The sequence below is a fragment of the Mesoplodon densirostris genome, chromosome 1 (assembly GCF_025265405.1).
Source record: "Mesoplodon densirostris isolate mMesDen1 chromosome 1, mMesDen1 primary haplotype, whole genome shotgun sequence".
In the NCBI taxonomy this organism is placed as follows: domain Eukaryota; kingdom Metazoa; phylum Chordata; class Mammalia; order Artiodactyla; family Ziphiidae; genus Mesoplodon; species Mesoplodon densirostris.
In genome coordinates, this window is record NC_082661.1 from 109537590 (window position 1) to 109549666 (window position 12077).

Consider the following 12077-nt stretch of genomic DNA (forward strand, 5'->3'; position numbering starts at 1 on the left):
CCGCTGTGCCCTCCTCCCAGCACAGAAAGAAACAGCCTCGTCGCCATCCTAGAGACCCCAGCACCAGCTGAGCAGACCCCCTTCTCGGGGCGGCCTCAGGCCCTTCCTCTGAGTTTGTAAGGCTCACTGATTCCACTTCTTCCCTTGGTTCCCTCCAGCCCAGGGGTGGTGGCTGCTTCCTGCACTTGCTGCCTGCCTGATACCTTGGAGTTTTCCTTGTGCCCTTTCAGTTACCTAGTTAACAGCTTGATACAGAGTTAACGATTCATGGTGAAGCCTCTGTTTAAAAGCTTGTCCGTCGTCTGAATTCTAGAAATCGGATCCTGACGGACGCATCTGGCATTCTTCTTAACATTCTTCAGTAAGCAGTCAGCAGAACTATTTCCCAAATGTATTATAGTTAGATTACAGCCTACCTTACATTCCTTGGGTGTTTTGCTTCGATTCTTCTGTGAGGTTAGAGTGAGCTATTTCCTCGAAAGATGGCCACAGATGGCTCGCATCATTCATTCTTTTGGTTCTCTTAGGCTTTATTTTAGGAGGGTGACATTGTACCACCGTATCTCCCACTTCTGTGTCCATTATGGAACAGCTCTGAAATTTCCTTCCACTTCTAGATGATGGCTGTTGTGTACTTAAGCTACGTATACTTCTAAGAAGATTTGAGGCACTTTATGGGAAAAAAGCATATTATGTGTAAACACAGATTCATTAGAACAAGAGTTCAAAGATCTAGGGCTGGCTTTGTGGTAGAGGCATAGAGTTGGTGGGCGGGCGGGGATGAACCGCTCTCCATGTGGTGCCCGGGAGCCCAGCAGGAACCACGGCCAGTACAGTGGTAGCAATTGGACTGATCATTGCTGCTGCAGGAGTTGTAGGCCATTACGCTCTGCAAGCCATGAAGCATATGGAGCCTCAAGTAAAACAAGTTTTTCAAAGTCTACCAAAATCTGCCTTCAGTGGTGGCTATTACAGAGGTGGGTTTGAACCCCAAATGACAAAGCGGGAAGCAGCATTAATACTAGGTGTAAGCCCTACAGCTAATAAAGGAAAAATAAGAGATGCTCATCGATGAGTTGTGCTTTTAAATCACCCAGACAAGGGAGGATCTCCGTATATAGCAGCCAAAATCAGTGACGCTAAAGATTTACTAGAAGGTCAAGCTAAAAAGTGAAGTAAATGTATGATGAATTTTGAGTTCTTATTCATTTATGTATATGAGTACCAGCTTTTTATAATAAAGCTACAAATTTTAAAAATGATTTAGCACAAGCTAAATCAAAGCCTTGGTATAAATTTGTTTACATTCGAGAATTTTAAACTGGATTATAGAATATTTATAGGTTAATACTCAATAATTATGGATAAATACATACCAAAAAAAAAAAAATCTAGGGCCATATAATGGGGGAGAGGGGTAGAGCGGGCAGAAAAAGGAGAAGAAGCAAAGAAGAGGATGGAGAAGAAAGGGTGAAGGGGCACCGGTACTGAGTGTCTCCCTGGGCAGGTCCTGGGGGTGTTCCTGTCTGTGTTGAGTCTGGTACTCAGCGTAACCCTCGGGGTAGGGTTGCGGTCCCCGTTGAGAGAGCAGGACCCCAGGCCCCAGAGAGCCGGCCGAGCAGGGCTGTGTAGCCATGCTTCTCGGCAGGCCTGCACCCAGGAGACCAGGGCAGGTTCTTCAGTGGAACGCAGACTTGTACCTTGGTAGCCGAAGCACATGGGAACCATGGGGGGTTGCATAGCTTTCATTTTCTAATAAAATGAAGCATTTCTTGTGAATAATAAACATTTTCTTAGCCCTCATACTTGATAAGAATCTCGTAGACTTTAGTTAAGATCAGTGAACATCCTAATGGCGTTGGGGAAAAAAATACCAAACACCAGATGCAGAGGTGCAGACGTGGCCATTTATTTAAATCGGTACCTGGAGCCGAGGCGGGAGCGTTGGGTCATTGTCGTGTGAAGGCAGGTCTGTGGAGAGGAGACGGTGCCTCTGTCAGTGGCCAGACCCGCAGCTCTGACCTGGTCAAGGGCAACGTGGGCTGCGTCCCTCAGCCTCCATGTCACTTCACTCCTCACAGGCAGCAAAGCGTGTTGCTAAGAGGGCAGGCTTTTGAGAAGTGGGTTTGAATCCACCCTGCACCATTTATTGGCCATGTGAGGTGCTTCATCTCTCTAACCTTAGCTTCGGCAGTTCTTAAATGGGGGCGATCATAGCGTTACGGTTCTTTGGATCGAAATACATGTGCTTTTCCTGAAACATCTGGAGAGCTTATGTTGAAAGGAATATATCTGGTAGAACTAAAAACTATCAGAAGAGACATAAACAGTCAGAGCCCGACAATTTGGGGAGGGGCGATAAAGATGGGGCGGGCGGGGGCTGACCCTGAGTGCGGTTAGGTGCCTGGTACATGTTATTCCCGCTTTTTAGACGGGAAATAGGCTGAGACATGCAGAATCTAACCCTGCGTCCGGTGTGTTTGCAGCCCCCTTCGTGGTGGCGAGGATTAAATAAAGATATTCAGGTACGGCTCTCGGGCTGGAGCCCCCTCGCAGAGTCCATGGTCCCTGGGTTTTCATGGTAACCTACTCTGGCCCCTCTGCTCAAGCTGCTCTGGCTTCTGAATCGCCCCTCCGCCTCTGGTTCCAGGGGTTGGGTAGAGGCTGGCTCTTCCCCAGGCCCCCAGCCGGTGGGGAGCTGCTGCAGGAGGTGGCCCCCGGGTCTGTGGCTGCCCTTGCTGCCCTGGATGGGCTTACAGTGTGACCCCTGCAGCGGCGAATAAAAAGCAACGCTCACTGCAAGCAGGGCCAGTGCCCGCGTGCTCTTTAAAGCAGTGTGTGTGTGTGCGCGCGTGTGTGCGTGTGTGTGCGCATGAGCGCATTTAGTCCTTATGAGACCCTGCGAGGTGGTACTGTCATCCCCAGGTTGTGGATGAAGTGTCCGCCTGGTGGAGAAGGCTTGATGGCCTGCCTTGGCGCTCGCGTGGACGTGGTGGCGTTGGAGCCCACCCCTGCCGGCCCCAGACTGACCCTCTCCGCTGCGCTCTGCCCAGCGCCCACTCAGACCAGCCGCCCGCAGGGAGAGCTCTGGGGGGAAGTGGCCTGCGGGACACGGCCACGCCGGTGCCCGTGGTGGCAGAGGCCGTCCGGCCCTGTCCCAGCAGCCCCCTCTCCCCCCGGCCTGTGCGCTCTGCCCGCTGCTTCCCCATCCACCGGCCTTCTGGTGGCTTCCTTGCCCAGTGGCTGCTGGTGGGGCGGGAGGTGGTGTGACCCCAGGCTGGCGCGGCCCTGCCCTGAGAGGCCTGGCAGTTGCCCTTTGCTCTCCTGGAGCCCAGCCTCCGGCCGTGAGCCGTCCAGGCTGCTCCACCAGAGAAGGGAGCCCCCGAGCTGCCCCGCCCCGGGAGGATGGAGCAGAGGCTCCGCCCCCACCAGGTGCCACCGCAGGAGGACAGGGCGGCCCCAGGGCCCTGAGAGGCAGGAAACCGCGGCTGTTTTCTCTTGTGGCACACGCCGTGCAGAGCGAGGACCCTACTCAGCCTTGTGTCAGAAGGAGTGTTTGCTGGAGTGACTTCTCACTGAGCCGTGTCAGCTCCTGCCCGGCTGGCTTTCCGTTTTAAGAAGAACTACACACCAACTACATCTGTGGCATCTTCTCATTCTAGGACCTGCCAATTTAGGTTGAGCCGTGGTAGAAAATTATCCCCTTTAAGAAGATTTTAATGACTGAACCGAACATATTAAAAACGTACTTATATGTGGTAAATATGACTAAAGAACTCCTTATCAGTGCAGATCAGTCATTTGCTTAAGTGATTTCAATGTGGTGTTTGTTAATACGAGGATCTTGTTGTCAACGTGAATCCCGTGAGTGGCAGGTGTGACTGTGAGAAGGGACAGGTGTGACTGTGAGAAGGGACGGCTGCTTATTGCTGAGGGCGGGGATGGTGCTCACTCCCCTCCTCAGTCCCTCCCTCCCTCCCTCCCTCCCTCTTGCTCACCAGGACCTCTTAAATGTTTCTGCCTTTGACCCTCATCTTATTTGAAGTTTTTTTTTATCTATTAGGCAAAGCCCTTCTTAATTCCCAATTAATTCCATTTTTCCAGCCTTCCCCGGTAATCCTTAGCAGCCTGGGGGTGCTGGGCTGGGAACTGCTGCCCCTGTTGAGTCTCCTTAATATCCCTTCTCTTCTCAAAGATAGACTCGGTTTGGTCTGAAGTATGTACAATCACAGAATCAAAGAGATTTGAAACCTCAAAGGCATTTTTTCTTTTTGGGTCTAATTCATGCAGAGGTCCTCCAGTTCAGTGAAGACTTCCCTTCAGCAGCAGATGGTAAACAGATTCTGTAGGATGAGTAATTCTTTCATTTCTGTCTGAATGGTTTGTTTAGAAGCAAACAGAATGATTCCCTCTTCCCATTAAATTTGTTACGAGAACATCAGGATCATACTAAGTTACTGTCCAAAGCTGTGTCTGAGAAGGGGGAAAGGAAAGTAACCAAAAATGAAAGGGCTTGTCTGGCATTTCACAGCTCAGACCCAGGATCACGGGACACCTTACACACCAAACTCTTAGTTTAATGAACCATTGATCCAAATTGTTAAAACACTGTGTGCTTGCTCAGGAGATACTTTTTTTTTTTTTTTTTTTTTTTTTTTTTTGGCTGAATTAGGTCTTCGTTGCTGCGTGCAGGCTTTCTCTACTTGCGGCGAGCGGAGGCTACTCTTTGTTGTGGTGCACGGGCTTCTCATCACGGTGGCTTCTTTTGTTGTGGAGCACGGGCTCTAGGCGTGTGGGCTTCAGTAGTTGTGGCACGCGGGCTCAGTAGTTGTGGCACGCGGGCTGTAGAGCGCAGACTCAGTACTTGTGGCGCACAGGCTTAGTTGCTCAGCAGCATGTGGGATCTTCCCGGACCGGGGCTCGAACCCATGTCCCCTGCATTGGCAGGCGGATTCTTAACCACTGCGCTGCCAGGAAAGCCCCGAGATACAATTTTTATCATATTGAGATTATCAGTTTTCAGTGAACCAAGTAGATTTCCTTACCTTTTTTCATTTTCTTTTAAAAAATATTTAAAATTTTTTAAAAATTGTGGTAAAACATACATAACATAAAATATTCCTTAAGTATTTTTGAGCGTGCAGTTTGGTGGCATTAAGTAGGTTCACGGTATTACTGCAGCCATCACAACCATCCGTCTCCAGAACTTTCTCATCTTGTAAAACTGAAACTGTCCTCGTTAAACACTAACTCCACACCCCACCCCGGCCCCTGGGAACCACCACTGTACTTTCTGTTCCTATGAATTTGACTATTAAATTAGGGACCTCATATGAGTGGAATCATAGAATATTTGTCCTTTTGTGATTGGTTTATTACTTCATTTAGCATAATGTCTTCAAGGTTTATCCATGATGTAGCATGTGTTAGAATTCCCTTTTTAAGGTTGAATAATATTTCCTTGTATGTATCCATTCATCCGTTGGTGGACAGTTGGGTTAGTTCCGCCTTCTGGCTATTGTGAATATTGCTATTTCTTATATTTTAGCATGAAAATGAAACATCATAGTTTAATCTCTCCTTTATATCAGCAAACTTTAGAATATCTTTTTAATAGTGGAAAGTTACAGTAACATTACCAAATGTACATTGTGTCACTTATATTTAACTGGCTGGCAATTTAGGGCAGCTTTTACATTTCTGAGTCGTTAGGTTTGGCATCGATAAAACAGATAATAATACTAATTCTACTAAGGTTTCAGGGGTAAAAAGGAGTTAATATGTATGAGTGTATCATGTAAAAAGAAGTATATAATTCTTAGTAGTTAATACCAGAATAAATTCTGAGTCTTCTTGTTTGTATTCTGGTGAGCAGATGTTCATAGTAGAGATTTGGAATAACTTCCTTCTTCCAGAAACTTCAAACCCTTACACTCACTCCTTTTAGCACAGACTTGAACTGCATGGGGTAGTTCGTGGGATTGGGAGGTTTGGAGGCCTATCTGGAGGCAATGTAGGTTCTCTGGAGTCAGTGCTCCCCCGCCGAATCGGCCTTCTTTCTTCCCCGTCACTTGGTTTGTCTGCTTTTATCCAGTGTGCAGCCCCTCCCGTGAGACAGCGTCTCTTTAGACTTTGTGGGCGTGAGTTTTGAGTTGTGTAGCTTGTGGATTTGCAGGGGCCGTTTCCAGGAATGTACTTCCTGAGCCCGAGGTGAGGCAGGGCGGTGGGCGGGGCAGCTTTCACTCCACGATGGGGCTGCAGTTCTAGCTGAGGTGGTGTCTAGACCCAGTCATTAGGGGAGTCCACCCGCCCCGCCCTGGCTCACCTCGGGAGCTCAGATGCTCCCGGCCGTGCTGAATCACCTCCTCAGGAGGAGAGGAGCGTCTGAGCCCTCGCCGCAGCCGTCCTCTGACCACGTGCTTGCTTGCTTGCTTTCTGGGAAGAGTTGCTCTCCTGTTGCCCGTATCCACCGGTGGGTGCTCTCTGATGCGGGTGTTTCCATGGAGCGCAAGCAGCCACCGTGTGCTTCCGGGACGGGGTGGGGGGTGGGGAGGGAAGGGGGCTGCCCTGGGCTGCAGCAGTGTCGGTGCTCCAGGATCACCCATTTCCTCACCCCTGTTGGCAGGGGCGGGGGGAGGGCACCCGGGCCAGCTGCGATACTTGGGAGCCAGCCCGGGGCGCCTGGGGCCGGGGTGGAGGGTGTGTGGCCAGGGCCCGGGGTCGGGGCCGCTGTCCTTGGGCGTCTCAGGCCGTCAAGAGGCTAGTGCGTTCATTGCTGCGAGTTTCTCGAAATCATTAACACCCCAGTGTGTTTCCGGAACCTCCAGCGAGTCCACACAGCTCTGGCTTCGCCCGGGAGGGCTTTCCTCCGCCGTCCGAGCTCTGATGCCCAGGAGGGGCCGGCTGGAAGTGGGCTGGAGGCGCCGCGGCCGCCCGAGGCTCAGCAGAGGGTGCTTGGCTGAATGACATTCTGGCCTTTGTTCCTGGAAGGAGACGTTTTCTTCCTTGTGTTGTGACGGCTGCCAGGGGGGCTCCCCCCAGTCATGTCCTGGAGTCCCCGCGCCCTTGGGGCCCTGCAGATGGCCTTGCGCACCCAGGCCTGAGGGCCCGGCCCTCCCCTTGGGCCTGGCGCCTGTAGGAGGGGCCAGTCTGGTTCCCGGCTCTTCTCGGCTTCTGTCCCTTCTAGGGTCTGAGGCATCTGACCCCCAGGAGCTGCCATACCCATGGCGTCACCAGTCCTGCACAAGTGAATACTTAGCATCTTCCCCCGCTACCAGGCCTGCAGCTCCTCGAGGGCCAGGCCTGTGGTTTGTCTGCTGGCTCGTCCCAGCTGCCCACACGGTCCGTGGAGAAGAGCAGGGGTTCAGTATCTTGTTTGTTCAATGAATGATTTAAACAATGAAGAATTGAGTCCTGGAAGTAGTTTTAATTTGCTACGATTCCAGGCCGCTTACCCCATCACTCCGTGCCTCAGGTTTCTAAATTCTAAGGTGTGGCTAATATACCTCAAATGGTTCCACAGGGCATGGGAGAGGCTTCCTTGTTGTGCACCTACTGTGTGCCTCGTGCTGTGCACAGTGGGGCCTGCCCAGCGCTCCTTTTCGCCATCAGCAGTCCTGTGAGGCATAGGTATTACGGACCCGATTCTGCAAATGAGCAGCTACAGGTGCTGAATAACTTCCTCAAGGTCACACGCTCTTACGGCAGAGAAGTGTTACAACGATGAAAATGCAGGTCTGCCTCACTCCACAGCCTGTGTATGTATATGTATATACACGTGTACGTACGTATGTATATCTGCACACTCAGAAAGTGTCTGGGGGAAATATACATGGACACACAAACCTACACACACACACACACACACAGGACACACTTAGGAAGTGTGGGAGGGAAATATACACATCTATATACATGTACATACACACGTGTGTATATATCCATCCATACACATGTATGTAGATGTGTGTGTAGATGTATATTTCCCCTGACACTTCCTAAATGTGTTGTACACGTGTGCGTGTATGTATGTATATATGTATACGTGTGTATGTATATATAATCCACCCCTCTGCTTCCTAAACATGTCACGCCAGGGGTGCCTCCTTGTAATTCCGGTTTTTGCAGTAAATGTTAAATAAGCATCTTCCCCCCGCCCTCTACCCCTGCCCGTTCTTTCCTCCCTGGGAGGGGCTGGGACCCTCGGGCCTTGTGGTCAGCTCCGTCAGGGCTCCCGGGGGCTGGCCGCTCACACCCACGCCCTCCCCACTCCCAAGTGCGTCAGGTGCCAGCATGTGTTTATTGAACTGAAATTCTTAAGCCTGCAGAATATACTCCCGGTCTGTCAAGACAGATACAAACAACATGCCTTTTTTAGACTACTTAAAGGCTTCTTGACATGATCCTGATGGTGTTTTAACAAGTTTTCAGGTCCTGGTCAGCCAAGCTCAGGACCACGAATAAATGTTTAATAAACAACGTAAGGGCGATGGAAAATAAAAATGTGTCATAAGTGGAACTGTGGGTTCTGTAAATCTGTGATGGGCTATTGTTCCTGCTGTTTTTGTATGTGATGATTCCTGTTCCTGATATGTTCCTCTCTTCCCACATGAAACTCTATAATGTGGACCCCTTTCCTGGTCCTTTGGAGCAGGGTGGCCTGGGACCGAGGATTGAAGTCTGTAGCAGAGATTTGGGGGACAACTTCCTTATCTCCTGTTCTGCCCCTTTGCCAAACAGAAGTGCAAAGAGTGGATGGAATGAGATGCTGCCTACTGAGATGAACTCTCCCCGGTGGTTCCCGATGCTTGGTTGGCAAGGCACAGTTCGCCCTTCCCCTGAGTCGTCTGCATTGTGTGAAAGTGCAAAGACAAATTGTCTGTCCGAGGAGCTAATTTTAAGTGCTAGTACGTTTTAAGGGCTTACAAGGCTCAAAACTTTTTGGTTCTCTTAGAAGAATCTCTTTTTCTCCTGAAAAACAAGCTCGACTCTTCCTTTTAAAGTCAGGAAAGGGGAGATGAGCTGAAGCCCCTTTGGGGACAGGTATGTCTTGTTTACTGTTGAATCTCCGGAGCCCAACTGGTCCCCGGCACAGTGGGCACCCCCAACCCTTGGTGGGAGGTCGGGTTTTCCACGCTGTAAACGTAGGAGCGAAAAAGCGCCATGAAGGGAGCACCTGCTTGAGACAGTAACTGCAGCTTCACAACAAATGCAGCGGTTTTGGTCTCAAGAGTGAAGTTGTGTCTCTCTGGAATTATAAGCCTAAATGGTTGACTTCCTGTTTTAGAATTCCAGTTATTTTCTGGAAGAGTTTGCAGCAGATGTGGTTCTATGGAGCAAGTTTATACCTCAGGGGTTCCAATTTGGGGTCTTTGGAGTATTCGTATTTGCAAAAGCCAGGTAGAAGTTGCTTATTGATCTGATGTGAGGCCGCACGGGCTTTGTGACAGCTGCCTCTGCGTCTGGGTAGAATGACGTGCACTTCATGTGATAACTCAGGACAGCTTGTGGCTTTTTTCCCCCCCAGGAGAGACAGAGCAGACTAAGGCACTCCCGGTGTTTTCCCTAAGATGCCATAGGGGAAAAAACAAAGAGAGTGTTGGGTAGTGGAGAGTGAAAACACCCAGCTGCTGTGACAGTGGAACTCCAAGGGACTCTTTCTTTGGGGGGGCCGGGGAGGGTGTGGGCCACAGGAGGAGCATGGACAAGGTGTCATCTGAGGACTCCCTCTGGGGCTGGAAGAAGTGACCTTTTGCTTCGATGGGTCTCACTGAGGCTGAGACCGGCATCTGTTGGTCTTCCTGAGACTGTGTTTAGAGCACAACGCTTTACGTTAGGGATTCTCATCATCCTAGTCATTTGCTTTGCAGAATTTGTAACAGCCTCAACTTCCTCCGGGGTGAGGCTGTCCAGAAAAACAGTTGCTTGAAAGAGCTATTTACAGTGGTAGAGAGAGAGCTGTGGTCCTTTTTCCTTTAATAATCTTTCCTTAGGTTTCACGGAGGCCAAAATCCACTTAATAGATTTTAATAACATTCGTGGAATCTCGATTTGCACAGCAGAGACCCTTAGTGTGGCTTTTACTCTCTCCACTGTGGTTTACTTTGTATCCATGAGCGACCCTGCTTTTGTGCAAAGGTGACTATTTTTATTCAGCAAGAATTGGTGCGGGGTGAGCGTGGAGATGCTTTCCCGCATTCGCGGTCTTTCCTCCAGGACAAACGTCCACCGCCACGAACACGTTTCCATCCTCAGCCCCAGGGTTGGGAAGAAATGCCAGTCAGCTCTCCTGCTCGGTTTGGGGCAGGTGTCGGTGGGCTACAAGGCTGCCTGCATCAGTGGGGCTCTCCGAGGATGCATTTCTACTTCCAGGAAAGAGCTCCCTGCAGGATTTTGTGTGTGGCTCTAAGGAAAGGAGTTGGTGGCTTTTAAAAACACCCAAAACCAACAAACACGTAATTATCGTGTCGGCCCTGTTGCAGTTAACCCTGATTTTGGCCTCAATTCTGGAATGAGTCAGCCGATGTAGACAAACCCTTTATCAGGTCATGGGTTGTTATTTATTCTTCCCCTTCCCCATGTCATTTAGTTGGCGAGTGATGACCTGACCTTCCCCGAGTGACAATTCCCTCCTCCAGCAGGATTCGCTGCTCAGGGTGGAGACGCTTACCCCCAAAAGCCACGGACTTGGTGTCATTAACTGATTCAGCCACTGCTCCCTGGACACCCACGGTGCTGGGCGCGCACCCTGCCCCTGCTCAGTAACTAGCGGCCTTTTCCCTCTAACTCCCGAGCATCCTTAAGCTCCTTGTATTCTCTCAGGATGTAGGATGTTGGACCTGCACAGACTGGGGGCTCTGGGACTGGAAGGGGCAGCCGGAGCCGGGCGGGGGCCTCTCTCCCCACCCCCCAACCCCCCCGGTGTCTCCTCCACTCCTTTCTCCAGAGCTTAATGGAACCACTATCTAAAAAGGCTGAAATCCTATTTTCTGGGGGATTTGGGCATAGATAGCCCTGGAATCCTTTCCTATCATGGTAAACTAGGTTATCAGAGGCAGCTGGTGGCCTCAGAGAGAGGTGGCTGTCACTGCAACCTGATCCTCAGGCATTCAGCCCCCTGGCTCTCTAGCCTCAGAAATGGGAAGCTTTAAAACCCCTGCCTAGTTGGATGCCTTGAGTTATAAAGTAAGTGAGATGTGCTGAGTGAAGGCGGGAGGAGGGAAACAGGTGGCCGGAGCTGCATCGTGCTCGCTACCCAGGGAGGCTCTCCTTTCTTAATAGGCTTCAGAAATCCTGGAGTGCATCATTCACGAGCCACGGAGTCCCACCCATGTCCCCGTTGCTCAAAATGCAAATGAACTTTGCCGAGCTGGGAAAAAGGAGCTGCGCGCCTGTTCTTTAGGTCTCAGGAGGTGCTGGCGAATGTGCTTTGAGCAGTGATCGGCCTGTGATTACTGGCTTTGCCGCTCGCAGAGCTAATAAAGGGGCAGAAGGCGGCCGCTGTAACGGCGCTTGGGGCTTTGCCAGGCTGAGTCACAGCCAACTTAGGGAAATGCTGCCTAGCACGCCTCCAGCCCCCCGTTCTAATTGGAGGTCTGCAGCAGCACACTTCGAAAACGAATCAGAATCGGGGAAAGTGTGCAGGAGAGACAAGCCAGGAGTGAGGTGTGGGAGGACCACAGAACGTGCTGGGTTGGATCCACACCTCTGTTCTGGTGGGCCTTTCTTCACCAGAGGGGTGTCCTGATGCCGGAGGCCAGGGGGAGAAGGGGGGCTCTGGTAGGCAGGTGGTCCCTCCTGTTGGCTTTGCTGGGCTCCGCATACTGACGGGCACAGGGCGCCGTAGGCACAGACATCATGCACGTTCTCAGCCCAGGGCATGGCAGTGGGCGGGGCATGAGAGGGCTGGCTGGTGGGCGGCAGGAACCCTCTACCCCTTCCAGAGCGTGGCGTGTCCCTAGCCCAGATCCACTGAATGAGAACCTCCATGAGGGACAGGGAGCCTGGAATTCAAACAAGGTCCAGGATTATTGAAGAGCGGCCCCTGCTGGACGCCACCTCTCCATGGGCTCAAACTG

At 51.1% G+C, this 12077-nt stretch overlaps 1 protein-coding gene and 1 pseudogene across 1 annotated transcript in view; both read left to right on the forward strand.

Annotated features, from left to right (window-relative positions):
* GALNT2 (polypeptide N-acetylgalactosaminyltransferase 2) overlaps positions 1-12077 on the forward strand; it is a 178656-nt gene that overhangs the window by 19794 nt on the left and 146785 nt on the right. The gene's annotated exons all lie outside the window — the stretch shown is intronic.
* LOC132483923 (mitochondrial import inner membrane translocase subunit TIM14-like) lies at positions 877-1174 on the forward strand (annotated as a pseudogene).